Raw genomic sequence first — 27,821 nt, 5'->3', positions numbered from 1 at the left:
CAGATTAATACAATTCAAGGTCCTAGAGACACAAAAGCAATCCAAATCCAAAACTTATGGAAGGAAAGAAATTATAAAAATCCAAGTGGAAATAATGACCCTGACCAAAAGATCAACAAAAGAATCAATGGACTAAAAAATTACTTCTTTGAAAGAAATAATATCCATAAACCATTAGCCAAACTTATAAAAGAAGAAAAGACCCATATCAATGCAATTAAAAATGAAAAAAGTGAAATCACAGAGGTTTATAAGAAACTCCTTTGAAAATTTATATTCCAATAAATTAGAGAATCTAGATGAAATGGATAAATTCCTAGATATACATGACTTACCAAAATTGAATCAAGGGGACCTAAAAATCATGAATACACCAATAACGGCCCATGGAATTGAAGCAGCAATTAAAAGTCTTTGAATTGAGACAGATTGCCAGTGCTGTCACCTGAAGGCCCTTTCCTATGGGTGCCCAGCATGGGCAGAGAGAATCAGAACAGATCTGCCTCTGCCTGCTGACACTCACTGGAAGGCCCTTTCCTACAGGTGCCCAGCGTGGGCAGAGAGAGCCAGACAGATCCACTTCCACCTGCTGAGCACTACCACCAGAAGGCCCTTTCATGTAGGCAGCCAGCATGGGCAGAGAGAACTACCAGATCTGCCTCCACCTGCTGGGTGCTGCCATCAAAAGGCCTCATCCTACCAACAGCCAGCATGGGAACAGAGAACCAGCAAATCTGCCCCCACGTGCAGAGAGCTGTCACCAGAAGGTTCCTTCCTGCAGTCAGCCAGCAGGAGCAGAGACACATAGCCAGGTAAGCCCTGTGCACCTGTAGGCCACCACTGGAGGCTCTTCGTTCCTTAGGGCAGTCATCTCCCACTAGTGGAATCAAACACACCCCTGTGTGTCTGCCACCATCATGAGGGCCCCAGTGTAGACACACAGGCTGAGGGAAGCAGCCCCACCTCCACACACCCTTGATCATCAGGGAAGCCCCAGTGTAGCTGCATAGATCTGAAGAAGCCCATTTCATGCCCTACTACATCTCTGTAAATCTGGGGTTAGAGGAACCCAGATGCCTGTCTCATCCACCTACACTGTGGAGGGGCAGCCAACATGGGAAATGCCTGGGGCCTCACAATCAGCTTTTTGGGAGGAACCCAGAAGAATGTCAAGATGAAGGAGCTAAAGGCAATCTCAGACTTCTAGCCCACACAGAACAAGTCTGGGAGATACAGTCATGGAAAAAAACGGAAGTCACACACCTGAAATCTCTGAGAAGATAGCCACTGAAGTAAAGAAACAATTCCATGAGATTGTAAAAGCAGTCAACTCAGAAATAATGTCTCAAGTAAAAGAAGAAATCACAAACATACTGAAAGAATTATTCAGCAGGCCTAAAGGTAAAAAAAGAGGAACATAAGAAAATGATGGAAACCTTAAATAAATATAGAAAGGAATTACAATGCATGAAACAGATTCAAAGAGAGATGCAGGAAATTAAAAGTCAACCAAAAGCTGGCAAACCCCTTGAAAGAGACTGAAGTTAGACTTTCAAACCTTGAAAAGAGGATTGCAGCTAGTGATCATGAAAGGAAAGATGTCTTAAAAGTAATACAAAATCAGAAAATAACAATTCAATAGCTTCAAGATGATGCAAAGAAACATAATTTAAGAGTGATAGGTGTCAGTGAAGAAGCAGGGGTCAACACAAGTGAAATTAAAAGGATATTTACAGAAGTAATAGAAGAAAACTTCCCAAACATGGGAAATGGATCTGGCATGCAGATAAGTGAGGCATACAGGACTCCAAAGAGCCAAAACCAAAGTAAATCTACAATCAGACATATAATAATCAAAATCCCAGAAATTCAACACAAGAACAGAATATTAAAAGTTGTTTGAGAAAAGAAATAGATCACCTATAAAGGAAAACTAATCAAAATCACAGCAGAGTTATCAATAAACAATCAAGTCAAGAAGAGTTTGGAGTAAAGTGTTTCAAATCCTGAAAGAAAACAAGTTCCAATGCAGATTGCAATATCCTGCAAAATTATCTTTCAAAATCGATGGAAAAGCAAGATACTTCCATAATAAAGAACAACTGAAGGAATTCATGACTACCAAACCAATCCTACAGAGAGTGCTAAAGGATATTCTAGAGAGAGATAAAGCTGACCATGGTTCCAGGAACAGCAGCAAAGGAGGATCACCAAGCAAGACAGGCAATTGAATGAAGGGACAAGAGGACAGCAGGGCAGAGACAAAGCAGTGTATGCTGGTTGACACTGTTAATGTATATGGCTCAGGTCAGCAATAAAAAGAAACACAGGGAGAGTGGATCAAGAAACAAGATCCATCGATGTACTGGATACAAGAAACACATTTAGTTGAAAAGTAAATTTATAGACTGAAAATCTAAGGAGAGAAAACAGTTGCTCCATGTGACAGGAGACCAGAAAATAAGTAAGAGTAACTTTCCCATCAACCACAGAATGTTTAAGAAAGATATGGTATTTTCATGTGGTGGAAAGATACCCAGCTATAAAGTAGAAGAAACTCGAGGCTTTTATAGGGAAATGGATGCAACTGGAGGTCATACTCATGAGTGAAACAGTCTGAACTCATACACGTAAACTCTAGCATAAGAAACAGAAGGAGTTAACGGGGCCCAAAAGCAAAATAGCTATTGTAAGAGTGGTAGGGGAGGAAACAGCTGGGAAGGAAAAGTAGTAACTACTGTTAATTTCTTATTGTTTTGTCTTGAACTCGTATTGTTTTCATAATTTTGTTAGGTTTTGCTTTATTCTGTCTTGTTTTGTTAGATTTTACTCTGTCAGATGATAGGGGCAGCTATTTTGAATATAATGGGATATATTATGGTAATCATGGTTTCTTATATTGCTTTGAAGTCTTATAATGCTTTCATTATTTGTTTAATTGGTTTTATTGTTTTGTTTTGTTTGATTTTACTATGTGTGATTGTATAAAGAGCTATTTTGAAGAAGACGAGACATTATGGCAGCCATTGCTAATATCCTAGCATCTTGTTTTGAAGTCCTATCATGATTTTGTTTTTTATTGGTTGTATCCTGTTCTGTTTTATTTGACTTTTATTATGTGTGATAGTATGGACAACATTTTTTTAAGGCAATGAAATATTATAGTAGCCATTGTTCATTTCCTGTTACTTTCATTCTTTTGAATCATTTTATACTATTTTATTATGTTTGATATTATAGTGTGTGATGGCATGGTCAACTACTTCAAAGAAAACAAGAGACATTATGGTAGCAATTGTTGATATCCTGCTGTCTTGTTGTGAAGGGCTGTGTTGTGCATTGTACTTTTCTGATTTGTTTTGTGCTGTTTTGTTTTGTTTTAATCTTTTTAAAATAAAAAAATTTAAAGTTATGAATTAAAAGAGCCCTGGACTCAATGGATTCGCCATTGAATTTTACCAGAACTACAGAGAACTAACGCCAATTTTTCTCAAATTCTTCCATGAAATTGAAAGAAGCACTGCTGAACTCATTTTTTTCAACCAACATTTCCCTGATGCTAAAATTGGATGAGAGCTCAACAACAACAAAAAATTACAATCCAACACCCTTAGTGAACATAGATGCAAATAAGATTCTCAATAAGATTACACACCATGGACAAACCTGCCACCACCATGCAGATGAATAGCATAAAGGACAACCCTTCCCATTGCCATCACTGCCCTTGCCACTCAGGCAAACAGTGTCAGAAGACCAGAGAATGGCCTCTCCCCTTTGCTGCTTCTATGATTGAGGTGAACTGCTTAGGAAGGCCCAGAGACCAGAGGAAATGCCAGCGACACAGCAGGTCCCAACCAGGGCGCACATGATGGACAGGTGAGACTAGTGGCATGGAAAGTCTGAAGCAACAATAAAAAGGCAAGCCAACAGATAGTAAGTTAGGTGAACCAGGGCTGTGCTTGGGGACAAAGACACATGACATAAAGTAGGGCCACCCATGTTCAGTCTTTTGTTTGTTGTTTGGTTTGGCTTCTTTTTTTTCTTTGTTTCTTTTTCTCTTCTCTTTTCTTTTTAATAAAGTTGATTAAGTTGAGACCTTTTATTCAAAGTGTTTCCCATCGGGAGAGTGATTTTACCCTCTGGTGAGGGAGATTTGAGAAGGATGCTGGGTAACATCCTAAAAGAAATCATTTATCTCTATCATAGATTTAATCCCCCCTCCAAAATGAACACAGCGTCACAAGATCAACTGCACTAGTTACTGCTCAGTTTCAATACTTTTACAATATTAAAGGGCTATATCCAGAATCTAATGCAGACGTCCCAAAGAGTTTCCTGATAACCAGAAAATCATAGTCACAGCAATTTGGTGCTGCCATGGAGAAAAGTAAGAGGCCCCCACCTGAGTTCCAGTCCATTCCTAACTGCTTTGGGCAGTAAATGACTTCATTCCTTTTGGCTGCTACAAGAAGAGTACCAGAGCCAAGGCTGCTTATTTCTCACAGTTCTGTAGTGCCGAATCAGGGGACAAACTGAGAGTTGCCTGGACAGTCACAGAAAGATCAAAGGAAGGTCCAGAGCTCACTGATCACAGTGAGATCCAAGATCCAGGAGTGTAAGATTCAGGGTGGCGCAAAGAGAGAAGAGAGAAGGGAAGATGAAACACGAGTGTCCAGGCCCTGGAGGTGGACCCACCCTAGAGGAAACTGTGCCCTCGGACAGCTGTGGAAGTGGGTGACACTCTGTCTAGTCCAAGAATGATGTCATGGCTGTAGCAGTGTCGCAGAAAATACCTTCTGGAGATGATTTCTACTGCAGTGTGGTCTGTAACTCTCAGAAGTTAGCAAATATAATTTGGATACCCTTCAGAGATGATTTGCTTTTTTCCCTCTGTGATTATGTGAATAATTGGTGAAGCAAGGCAAGTTGACTTCAAGAAACAAACGGCCTCAGAAACAGTGCCATAACCTTCACCTCCAAGACTCAGGACAAAACAAAAATAGGTTTTCAAGTTCTTGACAGGAACCATCCACATAAGAGATCCCCCAAAAGTGTTCCCTCATTCAGTCTGACCTTTGCCATAACCAGACCAAGAACACCTCCATCCTCCTCTCTAAACTCCAATCATGTTGTCCTTCCTCCCACAACTTGTGAGCAAAAATTAGTGCAGAGATGGGGAAATGAATTAGAAAGCTAAAGTAGACAGTTTCAGCAGTGTCAAGCACATAGCTAGACCCCACAAGGTTTCCTATATATAACAGAATATGAAAAAGCAAATGGAAAATACCTTTGGCGTACTGTACTTTCAATGTAGTGCAAAGCACTGTTTTGTGAGTCTTTAGTGTTAAATGTATCTCTATTGCCATCCAGGATACTTGCCACAATGACACTACAAGACAGCTCAGTTGTGAGCTTATAAAGGCTCTGGGATCAGAACAATTAAAGCTAACCATGCCTCTGGGAATATCCCATTTTAAATCAACAAATGTTATGTCATCTGTAACCATGCCAATTTCCATTTAAGAACTTCCAATTATTTATATTGCTAGGGGGTGAATTCTAGTTTGCTTACTGATGATTTCATTACATCCTCTCCATTATCCTTTCCCAGAAAGATAGATTGTAGCCTTTTCTGGGGTAAAAAATTATAAACAAGTTGCAAGGTCAATTTTCTAGTACTGCAAAGCTGGATGCTATTTTCCCTGGTTCAAATGGTCTCTTCAAAAACCACATGAAATAAAAGTACTTTGTTTTCACATACATCACTGTTTCCCTGCAGGTTACAGGAAAACATTTTCAAGCAATCACCCGAGCAATCATTGTTCTATGTGGATGCAAACTTTCCTACTAGAGCACCTCAGCCTTGCACAATGTACAACAAGAAGATGTTAGGAATGCAGGTACAAAGAAGAAAGCCAGGAGATAGAGCCTGGTCTACTGATAGCATAAATGGCCAGTGTGGTGGTGGGATTTGTTTCTTCCAGGGGCCCATAGATTACAAAGAGGCAGCTATGTCAGTCTGATAATCAGATAACTTATAGAACTCGCTTCCCAGGCCCCTGATGGCATTGTGCATAAATTAGCATATCATCCCCTGCAGTCACTGCAGTGGCTGGAAGACATGATTGATCTAACATTTGGTCTCCATGGGAGGGATGTGTTAATACTTTCTTCCAGCACTCTCTATTTCTTTATGATCTCAGCTTTTCATCACCAATAAAATATCTGGGCTTGAGAGTTGAGACCACCAGGCCCCAGGCAACATGCTGGGGTGGTCTCTCTACCTTCTGTTGGGACAGCTGCATTTTACTCACAAGGCCAGGTTAGTAATCACAGTGGCCAGTGGACTCCACAGCAATGAGAATCACAGCCAGTCTGATTTCAGAGTATTAGGATTCCTCACTGGTCAGGGTTTTTTTCATATTTTTATGTAAAATTATACATATCTGAGAAAGTGGCCTTGGTTTACAGGCAGTACCAATTTTAAACAAATTTATTTGACTCATTCCCTGTGAAGTAACTTACTAACATTTGTTTTGTTTCTTTGCATAATGTCATCCTTTTGTAAAAAAAAAAATCCTCCCCAAGAACACGAACATGACTATTTCCAAGAGCCTGGCTATTATCAGTCTTGTGACTTGATGGCTTACTCTGGAGTATGAACCCACACAGGTGAGGGGTAGAGATGGGAGGATGCTGCTGATCTGACAGGGAGGGCTTTTCTTGGGGTCCACTAGAGGAGGCACCTTTCTCTACTGTATGCAAGGACTTCACACATGGGAGCAGCAGCCTGGGAAAAACGATCATGTCACTGCTGAGAGATCTATGATCTGTCTTCTTGTAGGTTATAGGATAGCTCTGTAGTTTACATTCAGTGTAGGTTCAAAACATTGTAGCATTGTAGCTAGCAACTAAGAGAGAGAGAAACAGAGACACAGAGAGAGACAGAGATAGAGGGCAAGAGAGAGAGGCTTGAAATAATTCTTGCTGTGCTTTTGGCTTATCAAAAAGGACAGATTACTTCCCGAGAGAGTGAATGATTTGGAAGCAAAGGTGGTCTTTGTACTTTTTTGTCTAATGATGGCTGAGATGGGGAGCAAAATGACAGGGAAGGTATGAAAAAATTGTTTTGTTATACAGATATCTGTAATGATAGGTAAATATTCTATGGAATTGACTGAACATGTTAATTCACTTAGCAAATATATACCAAGCTTCTGTTCAGTCCAGGCACAGAAAGAGTACATTTCACGAAGACTGCGAAGATGGGTTTTCTGTAGCTACTGTGTACTTAAGAGGTCAGCCATGCATAGACCAAGAAGAGGAAGCACAGGAGTCTGGAGAGGGCTGAGCTAGCCTGAGAAATGCGGTGTGAGGGCTGAAAGGGTGCAGCTAGTAGCAACCATAAGTATGTTCAAATGAGGAATGGGTCAACAGGTGAATATGTTGAGGAGGCGGTCTGTTCTCAATAGAAGTCAGAACCTTGAAACTATTGTTACTGAAGCCTGGAGTGTTGATGAGTTTTCCATCACAGAAAACGTTCCAACAGGATTTGAACAATCATCCTGAAGGTTAAAGTGGGAATTCAGGCAGCACGGGAGAGTGTGAATGAACTTGAAGTCTATTATGATTCTTACATTTGTGAAATGTGGACTCGTACTTTTCATGTCAGTTCTGGGTAACCTCCACCCCTCTAGTTAATATTAAATTGATTCAATTTTAATAATGTGTTATTAATCATTCAATGTGCTATTGATCATGAGATTTATTAATTTTTTATCTGCACATGTTCACATTCATGGTGCTTACATTCACCTTAAGGAGTAGGTACACATACTTAATCTATCTTGATTCTTTTATTCCTCTTCCTCTCCCCATTCTCCTTCCTCCTATCTCTAGATCCCCTCCCTCCATGGTTTTGTAGTTCATGTTTGCGACACATGATGATTACATTCACTGTGGGTAGGTGGTACGTGTATGTGACACATCTTCAACTTTTTTTAAGCCCTTCCCCTTCCCCTCTATCCCTGGCTTCTTGGTCCTCTTCCCATTTGCAAAAGATCTATCTTTCTGTTTCCTTTGTTTATTTTAAAAGCAAACAAAAAAAGAAAAAAACAATGATATAGAATTTCAAAACAAAACAGTGGAAAATTAACACTAGTAAATATATTGCATATTGTTATCTTCAAAGTACTATCTTTTGATTTCCTTTTTACTTGTATTTTGAATTTTTCATATCATAGAAACCACATAGTATTTAAACTTACGTCTAATTTATTCCCTGTAACACTATGTTTTAAAGTGATCCATTTTCCTATAAATGTCTCAAATTTATCCTTCATTATAGCCAAGTGTTATTCCATTATGTATAGATATATTTTCTTTTGATTGATGGACATATAAGCTGCTTCTAAGATTTAGTTAAGCATTGTGCTGCTATAAACATAGATATGTATGTATCGTTATAGTATGACGTCTTTTGGAGGGAAATACCCTGAAGGAAAATAACTGAATCAAATGGAATTTCTATTTTAAGGTTTTTGAGAACTCTCCATATTGATTTCCATAATTATTGTACTAATTTGCATTCTCGACCAACAGTGTATGACGGTTCCTGTTTCACTCAGCCTTACAAGCATTTATTAATTAATTTCTTGATGATAGCCATTCTTTGTGGAGTAAAATGAAATCTCAATAGTGTTTAAATTTGTTTCTCTAATGATCAAAGATGTTGAACATTTTTCCAAGAATTTATTGGTCATTTGTACTTCATTTTAATTGCCTGATGTTTCATCAGGTCTTTTAATTTTGGAAAGAATCTAATTTTTTTAGTTCTTTGTGTATTCTAAATAGTATTTCTCCATCCCAGGCATAGCTAGCAAACATTTTTCCCATTTTATAGATTATCTTCACTCTATTACTTATTTCTTTTTCTGTACAGAAGCTTCATAGTTTGACAGCATCCTATCTTTGACATTTGCTGTTATTGACTGTGTAACTGGAGTTCTGTTGCCTACACCTACAAATTTAAGAGTTTTACCAGAAGGTAAAGTGTCTATTTTAACATTTAGATTTTTGATCCTTTTCAATTTTATGTTAGTACACGGATCTAGCTTAACTCTTCTATGAGTGGATAGCCAGATTCTCTAGCAATACTTGCTAAGATCTTTCCTCCACTGGAAGTTTTCAGAACTTTTATCAAAGATCAGGGTACTTACTGTGTCAGAGATTCTTTCTACAACCTGTATTCTGTTCCATTGAGTCACATGTCTGTTTCTGTGTCAAGACTATGCTATTTTTATCAGTGTAGCTTTGTAGTATAACTTGAAGTCAGATATTGTTTGTGATGTCTCCTGCTTTGCTCTTATTGCCCAGGACTGCTTTGGCTAGTTTAGGCCTCTTTTGTTCCATATAAATTTTAGGATTGTTTTCTCTAGTTATATGAAGAATGATGTAGGTGTTTTGCTTGGGTTTGCGTTCAATCTATACTCCAGCTTTAGAAGTATGGTCATTCTGACAATATAGGCTCTACATATGAAGGAACAAAGGATCTCTTTTCATTAGCTGATGTACTTTTTAAAAGAACTGTACTTTTTGTTGTAGAGGTCTTTCACTTCCTTAGTAGGGTAATTCCGAAGAATTTAATTTTTCTTGATGCTATTGTGAGTGGTACTGCTTCCTAATTCTTTCTCAGTAAGTTCACTATGTACAGGTATGCAATTGCTATGATGTATAGGAATGTTATTAATTTTTGTGTGTTGATTTTGTATCCTGCTACATGCTGAATTTAGTTATTAACTCTAGCAGCCTTTTGGTGGAATTGTTTGGGTCTGTTATTCAGAGAACCATATCATCTGTAAATAATGATAAATTGACTTCTTCCTTTCCTATATATATCTTTTTATTTCTTTTTCTTGCCTGATTACTCTAGCTAATGTTAGGAGCACTTTGTGGGTTTTTAGGGGATTTTTTTGTCTTTTTTAAAATTTTTTTGTGGTACAGAGGACCAAACTCACAACCTTGCACTTGCCAGGCAGGCACTCATGCCACTAAGCTTTGCCTGGCCTTAGAGGACTATGTTGAACAGGCAAGGTAATAGTAGAAATCCTTGTCTTGATTTTATTTTAAAGAGAAATCTTTCAAGATTTCCCCTTATAATATGATGCTGGCCATAGGTTTGTCATAAATGGCTTTTATCAAATTCAAGTAAGGTCCTTCTATGCCAATTTTACTCAGGGTTTTTATCATGAATAAGTGTTGGAATTCACCAAAAGATTTTCTGCATCTATGGTAAGATCATGCGGTTTTATCCTTGTTTCCATTTATGTGGTTCATTACACACATTGACTTGCATATGTCAAACCATCCTTGCATCCCTGAATTGAAACTTACTTGGTCTTGATGTATAATCCTTTTGATTATTTATTGAATCCTATCTGCCAATATCTTACTGAGGATTTTTGCATGTATTGGCCTGTAGTTTTCTGTTTTGGTTGAGTCATTGTCTAGCTTGGGGATCAGAGTGATGCTGGTTTCCATAAATAAGTTCAGTAAAGTAAACAGAGGACTTTAAAAGTCATATACCAAAAATCTCTGAAAAGATAGCAAGTGAAATACAGAAACAAATCCATGAGGCTATAGAGGAAATCAAATTAGAAATCATGTCTTATGTAAAGACAGAAATAACCTTAGTAAATAAGTTGCTCAACATAGCTAGAGAAGAAATAGATTTTAAAAAATACAGGAGCATGGGAAATTGATTGAAAATTTGAGTAACAATGCAGAAAACAAGCAGAATCCATGAAACAAATTCAAACAGATATCCAAGGAACAAAAAATTCTACTGAAAGCTGGAAAAACCCTTTAAAAGAAGCTGAGGATAGAATTTCAGACATTGAAGACAGGATCACAGATAGTGATCATGAAAGGGTAGAACTTATAAAAACAACAAAACAGCTTGAAATGACAATCCAGCAGCTTCAAGACAATACCAAAAGAAACAATATAAGAATGATAGGAATAAGTGAAGATGCAGGAGTCAATGCAAATGACATAAGTAAACTATTCACAGAAGTAATAGCAGAAAATTTCCCACACATAGGGGAAAAATCTGATATATAAATAAATGATGCATACAGAACGCCAAACAGTTACAACCAACATAAATCTACACACAGACATATAATAATTAAGATCTCAGACAAAAAGCATAAAAACGGAATACTAAAAGCTCTTAGAAAAAAGATACAACTCACATATCAAGGAAAGTCAATTAGAATCAAAGCAGACTTTTCAGCACAAACCTTTAAATTAACACAAGCTTGGAGTGAAGTATTTCAAGCCCTAAAAGAAAACAACTTTCAGCACAGACTGATGTACCCAGAAAAACCGTCTTTCAAATTTAATGGAGAAACAAGATACTTCCATGACAAAGAACAACTGAAGGAATTCATGTCCACCAAACCAACCCTTGAAAGAGTACTGAAAGACATGCTAGATAGGGATAAAAATGATCACAATCTACAGAACAACAACAGAAAGAAACCACCAGGCTGGACAAGAAATGAAAAAAGGAAAGAAAGCAGGAAACCAACAATAGGAACACAACATGGCAATGTCAAGCCAGTACATATCAATTATATTCATAAGGTAAATGGGCTCAATTCACCTATCAAAAGAAACAGGTTGACAGAATGGATCAAGAAATAAGATCCCACAGTACGTTGTATAAAAGAAACACATCTGACTCAAAAAGAAACTCATAGATTAAAAGTCAAAGGATGGAAAACAGTATTCCATGTAGCAAGAACCCAGAAAAAAGCAAGAGTAACTATTCTGTTTGCAGACAAGATGAACTTCAAACTTAAAAGGATTAAAAGAAGTAAAGAAGGCCACTACATACTTGTAAGTGGAAAACTACAAGAGGAAGAACTAACAATTATAAATATATAAGCACCAAATACAGGAGCACTCAACTATATAAGACAAATACTAGTGGACATGAAAAACCAAATACATAAGAACACAATTGTAATAGGAGATCTTAACACCCCACTGTCACACAGAGATAGATCAACTAGACAAAAAGTCAGCAAAGCAGTAACAGAACTGAATCATACCTGTGAGTGAATGTACTTAGTGGATGTTTACAGAGTGTTCCACCCAACCACATCAGAATATACATTCTTCTCAGCTGCACGTGGAACATTCTCCAAAATAGACCCTATATTAACCCATAAAGCATTCTTAAGTAACTGCAAAGGTATTGGAATTGTCCCATGCTCAATATCTGATCATAGTGCACTAACATTGGAAATCAATAGCAAAAAAGCCTGCAAAACCTGCAGAAATGCATGGAAAGTAAATAACAACCTTCTGAATAACCAGTGGGTTACAGATTAAATTAAAGAAGAAATAAAACAATATCTACAATACAATGAAAATGCAGATACAACATACTGTAACCAATGGGATGCAATGAAAGTCCTAAGAGGGAAATATATAGTAATAAATAGTCATATCAAGAAAATGAAATGAACACAAATAAATAACCTAATATTATATCTCACGTTTCTAGAAAAGGAGCAGCAAGTCAAACCCAAAGCTCATAGAAGAGAAGAAATTGTAAAGAGCAGAAATTAATGCAATTGAAACTAAAAAAAAAAAAAATACAAAGAATTAATGAATCAAAGAGCTGGTTTTTTGAGAGAATAAACAAAATTGATAAACCCTTGGCCAATCTTATCAAGAAAAAGAAAGGAAAAAACTCAGATCCATGCAATAAGGACTGAAAAGAAGGAAATTACTACAGATCCCATGGAAAATTCAAAAGATCATGAATACCTACTTAGAAAATCTCAACGAAAACACAGAGGAAATGGACAGATTTCTAGGAACACATGAACTACCAAAGCTTAATCAAGAAGATATACCAATTCTGAATAACCCAATATCAGCTACTGAAATAAAAAACAATTAAAAACTTACCAACAAAGAAAAGCTCAGGTCCTGATGGATTCACAGCCGAATTCTTTAAGAAATTTAGAGAAGATTTAACACCAACACTCCTTAAACTCTTCAATGAAATTGAAAGAAAAGCAGGCCTCCCTAACTCATTCTTGGAGGCAAGTATCACTCTGATACCAAAACCAAATACACAGCCAAAAAGGAGAAATATAGACCAGTCTCACTAATGAACATTGAAGCAAAGAGTCTCAATAAAATATTGGCAAATAGAATGCAACAAATCATCAAGAAGATTATACACCTCAACCAAGTGGGATTTATTCCAGGAATGCAGGAATGGCTCCACATATGCAAATCAATAAATGTAATACACCACATCATCAGAGCCAAAAATAAAAATCACATGATCATCTCGATAGATAGAGAGAAAGCTTTTGATAAAGTCCAACAACTTTTGATAATAAAAACCCTATAGGAACTTGGGATAGGTGTTATGTACCTCAATCAGAAAGGTCATCTATGACAAACCAATAGCCAACGTTATACTAAATGGACAAAAACTGAAAGCTTTCACTCTAAAATCAGGAAAAAGACAAGGATGTCCACTATCACCACTCCTATTCAATATAGTTCTGAAAAGACTAGCCAGAGCAATCAGACAAGAGGGAAAAATAAAAGGAAAAAAACAAACAGGAAAAGAAGAAGTAAAATTATCATTATTTGCAGACGACATGATACTCTACACACAAGACCCCAAAAACTCCATTAAAAGGCTACTAGAGGTAATAAATTCAGCAGCACAGCTTGATACAAAGTCAACATTCAAAAATCAATAGTATTCCTGTACACAAACAAAAAACTCCATGAGAGAGAAATTATGGAAATACTGCCTTTCACAATAGAATCTTAAAAAATGAAATACCTAGGAATCAACCTAACCAAGCATATAAAAGATCTACATGCTGAAAATTATACTACTCTAAAAAGGAGATTGAAGAGGATATTAGAAAATGGAAGGATATTCCTTGCTCTTGGTTAGGAAGAACCAACATTGTGAAAATGGCCATACTCCCAAAACTTTTATACATATTTAGTGCAATCTCAATCAAAATACCATCAATATACCTTACAGATCTAGAAAAAATATTCCTAAAATTCGTCTGGAAACAGAAGAAACCTAGAATAGCACAGGCGATTCTGGGCAATGAAGGCATCTCAATTCCTGACTTAAAACTATACTACAAAGCCAGAGTAATAAAATCTGCATGGTACTAGCAAAGAAATAGACCTGAGGATCAATGGAACAGATTAGAAGATGCAAACACTACTACAAAGACACTCAGCCACCCTATATTTGACAAAGGGGCTAAACATATTCACTGGAAAAATGATGGCCTCTTTAGTAAACGGTGTTGGAAAAATTGGCTTTCCACATACCAAAGACTAAAAATAGACCCATGCCTATCACCATACACTAAACTAAAGTCAAAATGGACCAAAGAACTAAGTATTAAAATGGAAACACTAAATCTACTGGATGATAAGAAAGGTAAAAATCTTGGAGACATAGGGATAGGGAGAGAATTCATGAATAAAACACAAACTGCACAGGAAATACTTAAAAGAATCAACAACTGGGAACTCATACTACTAAAAAGTTTTTGCACTTCAAAAGAAATCACCAACAAAGTGAAAAGAAAACCCACAGAATGAGAAAGAACTTTATCCAACAGGCAAAGAACTTATATACAGAACATATAAAGAACTGAAAAACATCAAGACCCTCAAATTCAAAGACCCCCTGATGAACACACAATTCTCAAATGAAGATATACAAATGGCAAATAAATATATAAAGAAATGTTCACCATCACTGGTCATTCGAGAAATGCAAATTAAAACAGCATTGAGATTTCATCTCACTCCAAAAAGAATAGCTGCCATCAAGAAAACAACTGATAACAAATGTTGGTGAGGCTGCAGGGAAAAAGGAACACTTCTCCATGGTAATGGGAGTGCAGACTGTTAAAGCCACTGTGGAACTCAGTATGGAGATTCCTCAAAAAACTAGGATTGGAAGTTCCATTCACTCCAACTATTCCCTCCTGGGTATTTTTCCAGAAAAATTGAAAAGGTCATGTCACAGTGACATATGTGCACCCATGTTCATAGCAGCACAATTTTTGATTGCTAAATCTTGGAAACATCCAAAATGCCCATCAACCGCAGAGTGGATGAAAAAATGTGGTATTTTAATACAATGGAATACTATTCAGCTATTAAAAGGATGATCTTGAGGCCTTTATGGGTAAGTAGAGGCAACTTGAGAATAGCCTCATTAGTGAAATAAACAAGACTCACATTAGTAAATATCACATTGTCTCTGTAGTATAAAAGTAATAAGAACTGACAGAATAATGGGATTCAAAAAGTATAATAGATATTGTAAAAGTGAAAGGGAAGGAAAGTTCTCTAAAGGATGTAACAGTATGTATAGTGTGTAAGATAGATGGCCATATTATTAAATTTCTATTAGGTCATTGAACAGAAGAGATTGCACTGTCAGTGTTTGAATGCCTAGCCACTTTTTATGCTTTGATTTTGTAACTTTAACAACTATTGTTAAGAAGACAATATGTAATATATCAACTAGTGCTTCTATGACGTAAAAATTTTTGAATTCTGTATTCTACTTTTTTCTCATTTTTTCTATTTTATTTTTTAAATTTTCTCTTCTTTCTTTCTTTAAATAAAATTTTTTAAAAATTAAAAAAGAAACAGTATTAAAAGAATAAAAAGTAAGTTGGTATAGTCTGAAATGAACGTGTTTGCTTTTAGAACTTAAAATAATTCACTCTAGCCCTTTCTGGCCTTTAAACTTTGTGTTGAGAAGTCTATTGCCAACACTAATGAGTTTATCTTTCTATGTGATTTTTTGTTATTCTCTGACAGCTTTTAAGTCTTTTTATTGGATATCTGGAATTTTGATTAAGATGTGCTGTGGCAAACTTTTTTCATCATTATCAGTTGATGTTCTATAAACCTCACTTACCTGTATGCTGAAATCTTTCCTCATGCATTAAAAGTTTCCTATTATGATTTTCTGTATACAGATTTTTTATTCCATGTGTGCTGTTTTCTAATTTCTCTCTAACTTCAATTACTCTAACACTGTCTAGTAGATGTTCAATGAATTTTTCTTGTTGTTGTTTGTAAGTCTTCTCAGTAACTTATCATGATTTACCATGTTTTCCTTTATTTCAAAAATCTGCTTTCATACTAGTCTTTTCTGTAATTTATGAGTGCCATAAAACGTTCTATTACTAGTATTTATGTCTGGCACATTTTCAGAGTCTGTATATTTAGTAAATTTGTCATTCATGATTGGGACTGTTTTGATTGGTTCTTTCACATTTTTATTTTGAATCAGATACAAGCCTTTCCCTGTGAGTCAGTGCCATTCACAGACTGCAGAGGGAGAGAACAACATCTCACCAAGAAGGATGTCCTCCCTATGAACCAGCCCTATGCACAGGCTGCCACAGGGACAGCCAGACTCCAGTCCCTTCTGGGGCACAGGTTGGCAAACAAGAAGTATCAACCCCCACCTCCAACACCACCCCCACCTATGTAAGACACTGCCTGATCTAGAGAAACACAGGCTGTGATGAAAGCTATTGAGGTGAAATGCAACCTGATGTTTGTGGCATTTTGGTATTTCACTGACACTTCAGGTTTCCAACCAGTGGTCTGATCATCTGTTCAGAGGATAGTAGTATGCAGTGTGGCAGCTAGAGCGATCTCCTTCTGAGGTTGGTAGCCATTGTTGATTTTCTATTGTCTTGTTTCAAAGTCCTGTATCATTGTCATCGTTTTGTTGGGTTGGATTTTATTCTCCCTTGTTTTGTTTGATTTTGTTATATCAGATGGCATAAGCAGCTATTTCAAAGGAAGGAAGATATATTATGGTAGCCATTTTGGATTTACTGTTGTCTTGTTTTGAAGTTCTTTATTGCATTCATTGTTTTGTTTTTATTGCTTTTATTCTATTGTGTTCTGTTTGATTTTTACTATGTCCCAAGTTCTCTGCAGATATTTTGAGGAGACAAAAGGTATTATGGTAACTATTGTTGATTTCATAATGTTTTGAATTCCTGAATCACTTCTACTGGTTGATTATGATTGGTTTTATTCTGATTTACTTTCCATGGTTTTATATTCTTTAAAATTAAAGAAGGGTTTATTTCTCCCATATCCACATTGGCCAGTTTGTATAATAGTTTCCATTATCTTTTGAACTGAGTTTCTTTACCTCCTTTTTAACCATCTGATAAAGCTCCACCACCTAGTGTTTGTCTTCCTCTCCATCAATGCCCCCTCCATCAATGCCCCCTCCATCAATGCCTCTCCAAACATGCCTCCATGTTTGCCACAAAGTTAGAAGACCTTTGTGGCCTTTTGTTGTTCTGTTTTCCGTGTGTGTGTGTGTGTGTGTGTGTGTGTGTGTGTGTGTGTGTGTGAGAGAGAGAGAGAGAGAGAGAGAGAGAGAGAGAGAGAGAGAGAGAATGTTTGGTGCTGGGTAACTAAGATCAAGTAAAATGAGGAGAGATTATGAAATTCTTTCCAGTTGAAGTCTCTTCCAGTGATGTGCTCAAGGCTTTATTTGTCGAGAGATAATGTTCACTACTTCAGCTACTCAGTTCAAATGGCTTGGACCCTGACACTGTGCTGTGAGGTGAGAACTGCTATTGGTTATAACAGCAACAACAGATCTCATCATACATCATTTATGTGTTTTAATCCTTATGTTACAGGCAGCTGAGCTAGTTAGAAATATTATGGCAGTCAGACAGGGTTAGGCCCTCAAAGAAGCTTGCACAGAGGACCAGATGTCTAATGACCTTGGAGGAGACACCCACCTCTTGCTGTGGGCCAGATCTCAAGACAGAAGGCAAAACAAGTGCAACCACACCCTTAAGTATAATCCTTAGGGATTAAGTGTGGATCACTTTGAGAAGCCAGGGTCACCAAGCCAACTCCTTACATGAAGAGTCACTGATTTGTAAAAAATGCTCACTTGCTATGTCATTTACTTCCCCATTTGTCTCTAATTTGGTTATTTTTACCTGAACAATTAAACTTATTGGTTGACCATAGCTCTGCCCCACCTCATGCCCATCTCTCTTGCGAGTTCCCAGTTTCCTCCAACTTTAGACCTGCCTCACCTCATGATTTTACTCTATAAAATCCACTCAGGATCCCTTCTGTCTCTCTCTCAGACAAAAGCTTTCTTTCTCTCAATAAATATTTCTGCTCTTAGCCTCTGCTGTTTCTTAAGTTCATTCTTGGATTTTAGAGAACATGAACTCGTTCAGGACATATGGTAGGTAGGGAGTTTCATTCCCCTATATCACTTATACTTTAACCCTTCATCAGTACCCCTCAGGGTCTATACAGTATGTTACTAGCAGTTAATTTCTGATGCAGGAATAAAAAAGGAAAGGAAGAAATTGAGTGAAAGAGACATAGTCAGTAGGGGAAGAGGTAGATGGGAGAAATAATAGGTAAAATAATTAGATTAGGGTCTATTGGAGCTTTTTTATAATTGGAACAAGAGTAAGTGTTGAGGATTTAAGAAGATATTTGTGGGAGTGTGATGTAGACAAACAGAGGTGTGATTCAGGAATGAGAAAAACTATAAGGTTATCAGAACATATTGATATATTTGTGCACCTGAAACCTGGAGAAGCATCAAAAGAAGACAAGGAGATAGATAAATAAGAGAGAGCACAAAGAATAGAATAGGAAGAACAGAAGGTTAGTATGAGAAAAAAAAACAAGAAAGGCTGAGAGAGAAAATAATACAGAAAAAATTGAAAATAATTTAAAAAGTAGGAAAAAATTAAAAATAAAACATAGTATTGATACAGAAGAAAGAATTGAAGAAAATAAATGTGGAAGAAAGAAGGAGAGGGGAGGGAAAAGGAAGGGCGAGAAGAGGAAGCAAAAAAGAAACAACTACATTAAAGCAAAAATAAAACAAACAAAATCTGGAATTCTTATAAAACACTACAGCAAGAGCACGTAATGCATTTTGTTCATGACCACTAACGGCATAAAGCCCGAGTGCCTACTCAGCTCCTTTCTGCTCTAGTCTGTGTCTGTTCGTGGGCAGCCACACCAGTTTCCCATCTATTTCCATCTAATTTTCCCATCCTTGATGCAGCTGCACTTAAGGCACGGTGAACTGCATGCAGTCAGTCCCTTTACTCTGTCGAAGGTCTACCCACTCCGATTAATTTGAGGGGAGGACAATGTGAAATAATTTTCTTTTTTTAAATTTTTTTTTATTTTAAAGAGAATAAAACAAAACAAAACAGGACAGAACAAAGCAGATCAGAACAAAACTATACAAGCAACATAGAAGTTCAAGACAAGATAACAGGAAATCAACAGTGGCTACCATAATGTCTCTTGTTTTCTTTGAGATAGTTGTCCATATCTTCACACACAATAAATTAAATCAATACAAAATAGTATAAAATCAATCAAAACAAAGGAATGAAAGCATTATAGATTTTCAAAACCAGACAACAGAAAAATCAACAGTGGCTACCATAATGTCTCTTGTTTTCTTCAAAATAGTTGTCCATAACTTCACACATTGAAATTAAACAATACAAAATAAACTAAAACCAATCAGAACAAAATATAAAAGCATTACTGGATTTCTCAACAAGATGATAGGAAATCAGCAATGGTTACCACAATGTCTCGTTTTCTTCAAAGCAGCTATTCATACCATCACACGTAATAAAATCAATTTTTATAAACTCTTTATGACAACTTGTAGGCATTTATAAGCCTCTACAAGTACACCTATTCTTTCTGTATTAGAGGGAAACAAAATAAAACAAATTATAAGAATAAAAGAGACAAATAAATAGCAATAACAAAAAGCTCAAACAATGAATACAGTTTTCAAAACAAGGTGGTAGGAACATAACTAAGGTGGTTATTTTGCATAGTTATCATTAAAAGAGTTACACAGATTACAAGATATAAACATGCAAAATTGATCTAATCCTATGAATGTTAACTGTTTTGTTCTAAGAACTAATAGAATTAGTAGCACAATCATCTTAGCTATCTTAAATGTGTATATACATATTTATATCTTTTTTCCTTTTTCCTTTCTTGTTTTCTCCTTTTATCTGTTATTTTCCCCTTTGAGCAGTTTTTTACCCTTTCACAGTATTTATTGAAGATTTTTGTATCTCATTTACTCTTAGGGTTTCTTACACGAGTGACCCATGTGAGTTTGATTTATTTCACTTAGGTATATGGTCTCAAGTCGCATCCATTTATAAAAGCCTCAATGTGATCCTTCTTTATAGATGAGTATACTCCATTGTATAGGGGTTTTTTTTGTTTGTTTTTGTTTGGGGGGAGTTTGGAGGGTTTTTGGTACTGGGAATTGAACTCATGACCTCACGCTTGCCTGACAGGTACTTAATGCCACTGAGATAAACTCCCAGCCCTACTTTCCATTGTATAAAAATACCACATATTTTTATCCATTCCTCAGTTGATGGGGATTTAGGTTGATTCCAAGATCTGGCTATTACAAATTGTGCTGCTACAAACATGGGTGCACATATATCACTGTGGTATGATGTTTTCAACTCTTCTAGGAATATGCTCAGAAGTGGAATAGCTGGGTCAAATGGGATTTCCAATCCCAGCTTTTTGAGGCAACTCCAGACTGATTTCCACTGTGGTTAATACCAGTTGGCACTCCAACCAACAATGCAGAAGAGTTCCTTGTTTCCTGCAGCCTTTCCAGCATTTGATGTTGGTGGTTTTCTTGATCCTGGCCATTCTTTTTGGAGTGAGATGGAATCTCAGTGTGGCTTTAATTTGCATTTCTCTAATGAGTAATGATGATGAACATTTTTCATGTACTTATTTGCCATTTGTATTTCTTCAGCTGAGAAGCATGTATTCATCTCAGTTGTCCATTTTTAGATTGGGTCCTTGAATTTTGGGGGCCTGATTTTTTTTTTTTTGTCTTTTTCTTTTTTATCAATACCAGGGATCGAACTCATGACTGCCTGCTTGCAAGGCAGGCGCTTTAAAATTCTTTGTATGTTCTACATAGAAGTCCTATGTCTGAAGGACAGTTGACTTTTTCCCAATTTCTAAGTTTTCTTTTTACTTTGTTGGAGATTTCATTTTACATGCAAAATCTTTTTAATAAGACAAGATCCCAGTTATTGATTCTGGGAAGTATTTCCTGTGCAGTTTGATTCTTGTTGGTAAATTATCCTCCTACCCCTATCTCTTCAAGATTTCTACCTACCTAGTCTTCCAGAAGGTTTAGTGGTTCTGTGTAATATTTAGATCTTTGATCCATTTTGACTTTAGTTTATTGCATGATGATAGGCATGTGTCTAATTTTACTTTTTGGTATGGAAAGCCAGTTATTCCAGAACCACTTATTAAAGAGGCTATCTTTCTTCCAGTGAACAAGTTGGGGCCTTTGTCAACTATCAGGTGGCTGAGTTTGTTTGTAGTTGTGGTTGTATCTCAAAGTCCACTGATCTGAGATCTGTTTTTATTCCAGTACATTGCTGATTTTATCACAGTAGTTTTGTAGTAAAACCAGTTCAGGGATTGTGATGCCTTTGTTCCCCAGAATCGCCTTTGCTATTCTAGGTCTCTTCTGGTTCCAGATGAATTTTAGGAATAATTTCTTTAGATGTGTGAAGTATGCTAATGGTATTTTGATTGGAACTGCATTAAATTAGTATAGTAATTTTGGGAGAATGACCATTTTCACAATATTTCTTCTTCCTATCCATGAATAAGGAATGTCTTTCCCTTCTCTGAGATTCTCTTTGATTTCTTTTTTCAGAGTATTGTAATTTTCACTACATAGATTTACTTCCTTGGTTAGATTGATTCCTAAGTATATCTTTTTTTGGATGTTGTTGTCAAGGGTGTGGATTCTCATTTATCTCTCAGTGAGTTTGTTGTTTGTGTAGAGGAATGCTATTGATTTTTGAGTACTGAATTTGTATCCAGCTACATTACTGAATTTGGTTATCATACCTTGAAGTCTTTCAATGGAGTTTCGGGAGTCTTGTATGCAGAGTAGCATGTCATCTGCAAATAATGATAATTTAACTTCTTATTTATCCTATGCTTTTCCTTTTATTTCTCTCTCACTTCTAATTGCTCTAGCTAGTATTTCCAGCACTATATTGAATAGGAGTGGTGATAATGGACATCCTTGTCTTATCCCTGATTTTAGAGTAAAAGCTTTCAGTTTTTTGACCATTTAAAATGACAGTGGCTCTTGGTTTGTCATAGATGGTTCTTATCATATTGTGATAAAGACCATCTGTCCCAGTTTTCTGTAGTATTATCATAAATGGTGTTAGACCTTATCAAAAGATTTTTCTGCATCTATTGAAATGATCATGGGATTCTTATCTTTGGCTCTATTGAAATGGTGTATTACATTTATTTGTTTGCATATGTTGAACCATCCCTGAATTCCTGCGATAAATCCCACTTGGTTGTGATGTATAATCTTCTTGATGATTTGCTTCATTCTGTTTGCCAATATTTTATTGAGAATTTTTGCATCTATGTTCATTAGGGAGACTTATATCTATGTACATTAGGGAGTTATCTTTTTGGATCAAGTCTTTCTCTGGTTTTGATATTAGGGTAACACTTGCTTACAGAAATGAGTTAGGGTGAATTGCTTCCCTTTCAATTTCACTGAAGAGTTTAAGGAGTGTTAGAATTAAGAATTCCTTGAATTAGTTGTAGAATTCCACAGAGAATCCATCAGGACATGGGCTTTTCTTTGTTGGTAAGGTTTTAATTACATTTTCAATTTCATTCATTGAAATTGAGTTATTCAGCAGTTTTACATCTTCTTAATCCAGCTTTGGTAATTCATGCTTCTAGGAATCTGTCTATTTCTTCTGTGTTATCAAACCTACGAGTAAAGGTTTTCAAATTAGGTATTGATGATCTTCTGCATTTCCACAAGGTCTATAATGATTTCTACCTTTTCATTCCTGAGTTGAGTTTTTATTTCCTTTTTTAAATAAGGTTGGCTAAGGGTTTATCAATTTTATTTATCCTTTCAAAGAACCAACTCTTTGATTCATTAATTCTTTGTATTGTTTTCTTAGTCTCTATCACATTAATTTCTGCTCTGACTATTATAATTGTCTCCCTTCCTTTGGCTTTGGGCTAGACTTGCTCTTCTTTTCCCAGATGTTTGGGGTGTAGCATCAGTTGTTTTTTTTGTGTGTTTGTTCTGTTTTCCTGATTTGGGAATTCACTGCAATAAATTTCCCTCTGAGAACTGCTTTCATTGCACCCCACAGATTCCAGCAAGTTATAGTTGTATTTTCATTTGCTTATAGATATTGTTTAACTTTTTCTTTAATTTCCTCTGTGACCCATTGATTATTCAGGAGTGTATTATTCAATTTCCATGTGTTTGTGGGGTTTTTGCAGCTTGTCATTCATTTCTAGTTTCATGGCACTATGACCAGACAATATGCATGGGATAATTTTGATTCTTTTGCATTTCACTTAAGCATGTTCTATGGGCTAGTATATGGTCTATTTTAAAGAATGTCCCATGTGCAGCTGAGAACAATGTATCCTCTGATGCTGTTGGATGGAACACTGTACACATCTACTAAGTCCATTTGTTCACAAGTTTGATTCAGTTCTGTTATTTCTTTGCTGATTTTGTCTAGTTGATCTCTCTTTGTGTCAATAGGATGATAAGTCTTCCATTATCACTGTTATTGTTTATTTAAATTTTCATTTCTATTAATATTTGTTTTATATAGCTGGGTGCTCCCATATTTGGTGCATATATATTTAAGATTGTTACCTCTTCCTCTTGCAGCTTTGCCCTAACCAATATGTAGTGACTTTGCTAATCTCCTTTGATCATTCTTGATTTGAAGTTCACATTTTCTGCAAACAGAATAGCTACTCCTGCTTTTTGGGGGTTTCCTGTTGCATGAGGTATTGTTTTCCATCCTTTGACTTTCAATCAAGAATTTCCTTTTGGGTTAGATGGGTTTCTTGTATACAGAATATGGTTGGATATTGTTTCTTGATCCATTCTGCCAGTCTGTTTCTTTCAATTGGTGAATTGGAGCCATTTACATTAATGGTTATAACTGATACATACTGGCTTATTTTTGTCATGTTATCTTTCTGCTGTTGTTTCTTCACCTTTCCCCTCTTTGCCTTGCTTAGTATTTTTATTTCTGTTGGTATTCTTGAAGTCATAGTTACTTTTAGGTCTATCTAGAGTATCTTTCAGTATTCTTTGCAGGGTTGGGTTGGTGGTCATGAAGTTCTTCAGCTGTTCATTGTCATGGAAGTATCTTATTTCTCCAATTTTGCAGCGTACATCAATCTGGGCTAGAAGTTGCCATCCTTTAAGATTTAAAATACTTCACTCCGTGTTCTTCTTTACTTCATTGTTTGTGTTGAGAAGTCTGCTGTGATTTTGATGGGCTTTCCTTTATAAGTAATATGTCTTTTTTCTCTATTGCTTTTATTTATATATTTATTTATCTATTTGGTACCAGGGATGGAACTTATGACCTTGCACTTTCCAAGCAGCCATTTAAGCCCCTGAGCTAAATCCCAGACCTCTAACAGCTTTTAATATTCCATTCTTATATTGAATTTCTGGCATGTTGATTATTGTAGGTCTGTGTGTAGATTTATTTTGGTTATGGCTAATTGGAGTTGTGCATGCTTCACTTATTTTTATATCAGTTTCCTTTCCCATGTTTGGCAAATTTTCAGCTATTACTTCTGTAAATAGTCTATTGATATCACTTGTGTTGTCACCTTTTTTATTTATATCTACCAATCTTATAGTTTTTCTTTGCATCATCTTACAACTATTGAATTGTTATCTCCCTGTTCCTTATTATTTTTAAAAGATCTTTCCTTTCCTGTTCACTAGCTGCAATCTTGTCTTCGAGGTCTGACAGTCTATGTTCACTTTCCTTGAGATGGTTTTGCCACCTTTCGATGGAATTTTTTATTTCTTGGATATTTCTTTGAATGTTTCATGCATCCTGATTTTTTCTTATATTGTTCATTTAAGGTTTTCATCTTTTTGCAGTGCTCCTCAGTTTTTTTTAAGGTTCTTCTTTTGATGTGTTCAGCATTTCTTTTATTATATTTATCATTTCTACTTTTACCTGGGGGATTATTTCTGATCTGAATTCCTCTACAGCTTCATGGAGTTGTTTCTTACTTCAGTTGCTATCATTTCAGAAATTTCAGGTGTATGGCTTACATTTTCTTCTATGTCCATGTCTCCTAGGCTTGTTTGGGATGGGCTAGAGGTTTGAGATTGCATTTTGTTCTTTTGTTTTGTCATTTTCCTCTATTCCCCTGGAGAGGCTGAATGTAAGGTCTTAGCTGCTTCCTTGGTTGAGGCTGTCTGTCTGTACTGCAGGGAGTTTTCACAGTTGAGTGGAGGCCATTAGTCAAGCCTTACCAGGTCCCTAGTGGCACTCAAAGTCTCCACAAATGTGGGAAGTGTGCTGAGCAGGCCTTCAGCACAACCCGCATGTTACTGTGAAGCTACCCAGATGCTTGAGTTTGCTGGGCAGGACTCTACACCAGGTTCTGAGTGGTGTAGCAAGGCTGAACAGATAATGTAATATTTTTGCAGGCCTTCAGCTCATGCCACACAGCACACCAAAGCTCCACAGCTGCTTGAGGTTACTGGGCAGGGTCCTACAAGGTTCTGAGCAAGGTGCTGAGGTTGCATGGCTGGATGGAGTTTGTTGCACAGGCAGCCCTGGCCACTTGGGGTCACTGGGTGGGGCCCAATCCTGTAATAATTTTCTTGATATCAAGTTCTCCTCCTCTCTCTTCCAGTGTCTTGTGACTCCCAATTCCCTTTGTACTAAGTGAACTACTATGTTCACACTTCAGTTATTGCAGTGGATTGAAAACTGGTGGTCAACTTAAACACCAGCTGAACTGAATCAACATGGTACTGAATGTAAAGGGTCTACCTAAGGACTGTTGCCAGCATAAAAAGGAGAAGTGGAGATGAGGAGAGTAGCATTGTGGGTTCTTCTAAGTGGTGTTGTTCTTTGGATCTGTTGGTTCTTTTGGAGCTATTGGTTCTCCTGGAGGACCTTGTCATGCTGGCTTCCCTGATAAGAACTTGGCTGTTATCATTAGAGGAGCTCAGGATCTTGTCTCTGAGAATGCCAGTGGTTCACTTTGAGGGAGCTTTGATCCTTACTTTAGATTACTGTTTCCTGCTCCAGAGGGGAAGATGTGTTCTATTCAATCTCCAGGAGAAGCTTGTCATGCTGGTTTCCTCATAAGAACTCAGCTGTTTGCATTATTGGACCTTGTTGTCACTGAGGATGGCTGTGGTACTTTTCAGGCGCCCTCATTCTTATTTTGAGTGTTGCTTCCTGGCTCCAGTGCAGAGCCCTCAAACTATTGGTACAGATCCTTCACCCCATTGTCTCAGACTTTCTAGCTTCTACCACTGACTTTGGAGCCTTCCCACCACAGATCCATGAAATAGACTTGCATGAGTCATTATCATAGGCTCTAGACCTCCAGTTGGACTCATGGGAGACATTGTCATGGCCCCTAGATCTTCAGCTGAACTCATGCAGGATATTGCCATGGAATCTAGGTCCTTGGCTGGATTCTCTAGGTCTTTAGGGTATACAGAGATTTCCTGCACTTTCTTTGTATTTGACTCCTTGGGTGACCACTATAAATAAAACTATAAATTATGTGTCCTGCATATAATTGTCTTCCTTGCAACCCTTGACTACAAGAGATTTTCCAACTGTTTGCTGCCAGAAATTGTCTCTGCCTGTCCCATCTTTTCTTTTGCACTCAACTCCTGATCTAACATTGTCTCAAGAATTCCCTCTTTCCACCCAGCAGAGGTTGATACAGCCACTGGATTACACTTCTTCCCTGAGTAGATCACTGTTTTGGGATTTCCTGCTAGCTCAGATTTTTACAGCCTTTGTGGAACTGTCCTGTCCCACTCTCCTTATCTCCAGAGAGGTGATCTGCAGTGCATCTGTGGTGGGTTCCTGCCAGTAAGCTTGGCTCCATTCAAGACATGTAGCCTCTTTCTGCCTAGAGGGGTGGGTGGTCCCTTGCCCATGGGTAATGCTGGAGAGAATGCCACAGGGAGGCAGAAGTAGTGCTTAGGAGGGTGATGACAGGAAGGGGGGCCACACAGGCAGGGTCTGTCCCAGAATCTGGCCTCTGCAGTGCTAGTTTATCCTCTGAAACTCGTTGGGATTCTTTCTGGGATTTCTGTTCCCAAAGATGGCTGCATCCAGAGGTGCAGGGACAATGCAGGCCAGCTGCGGCAGCACCACTTGTCCTTTTGAATTTCCAGATACATGGTTTGATCTACATGTATCATCATTCTTCATTTCACACTGTGATTGCCTCCCCTGTTTCAGAGTACATGTATTATCTGTGAATCTCCTCGGAGCATCTCCAACACTATACTGTCTCTAGCCAGCCGGGCTGGATCTCTCAATTTGTTTTATTTTTGGTCTGCTCTAACATCTGCAGCGTTTGATTTCGGTCTTCTGTTTATCTCACTTTATAAATAAGAAGACTGATTTTAAAAAAAAAACTGATAATGTGAGTTAAGAAAAACCAGAATCAAGGAAATATTCACTATCCTGTTTTGTTTCTTGGGATTCATGTCAATGTAGATATATATTCCTGTCTAACCCTCTGTCTATAAATGAGAGGTGGCCAGCAAA

The 27,821-nt window shown here is 37.1% G+C and overlaps 1 protein-coding gene across 8 annotated transcripts in view; it reads right to left on the bottom strand.

Moving 5' to 3' along the window:
• Rasgef1b (RasGEF domain family member 1B) overlaps window positions 1–27,821 on the bottom strand; it is a 596,806-nt gene that overhangs the window by 490,671 nt on the left and 78,314 nt on the right. The gene's annotated exons all lie outside the window — the stretch shown is intronic.

This window comes from Cavia porcellus, unplaced genomic scaffold, assembly GCF_034190915.1.
Source record: "Cavia porcellus strain 051 isolate PalLab524CR breed Dunkin Hartley unplaced genomic scaffold, mCavPor4.1 scaffold_4, whole genome shotgun sequence".
NCBI classification, from domain to species: domain Eukaryota; kingdom Metazoa; phylum Chordata; class Mammalia; order Rodentia; family Caviidae; genus Cavia; species Cavia porcellus.
The sequence above is the reverse complement of the archived record's forward strand: the minus strand, read 5'-3'. Positions and strand labels throughout refer to the sequence as shown.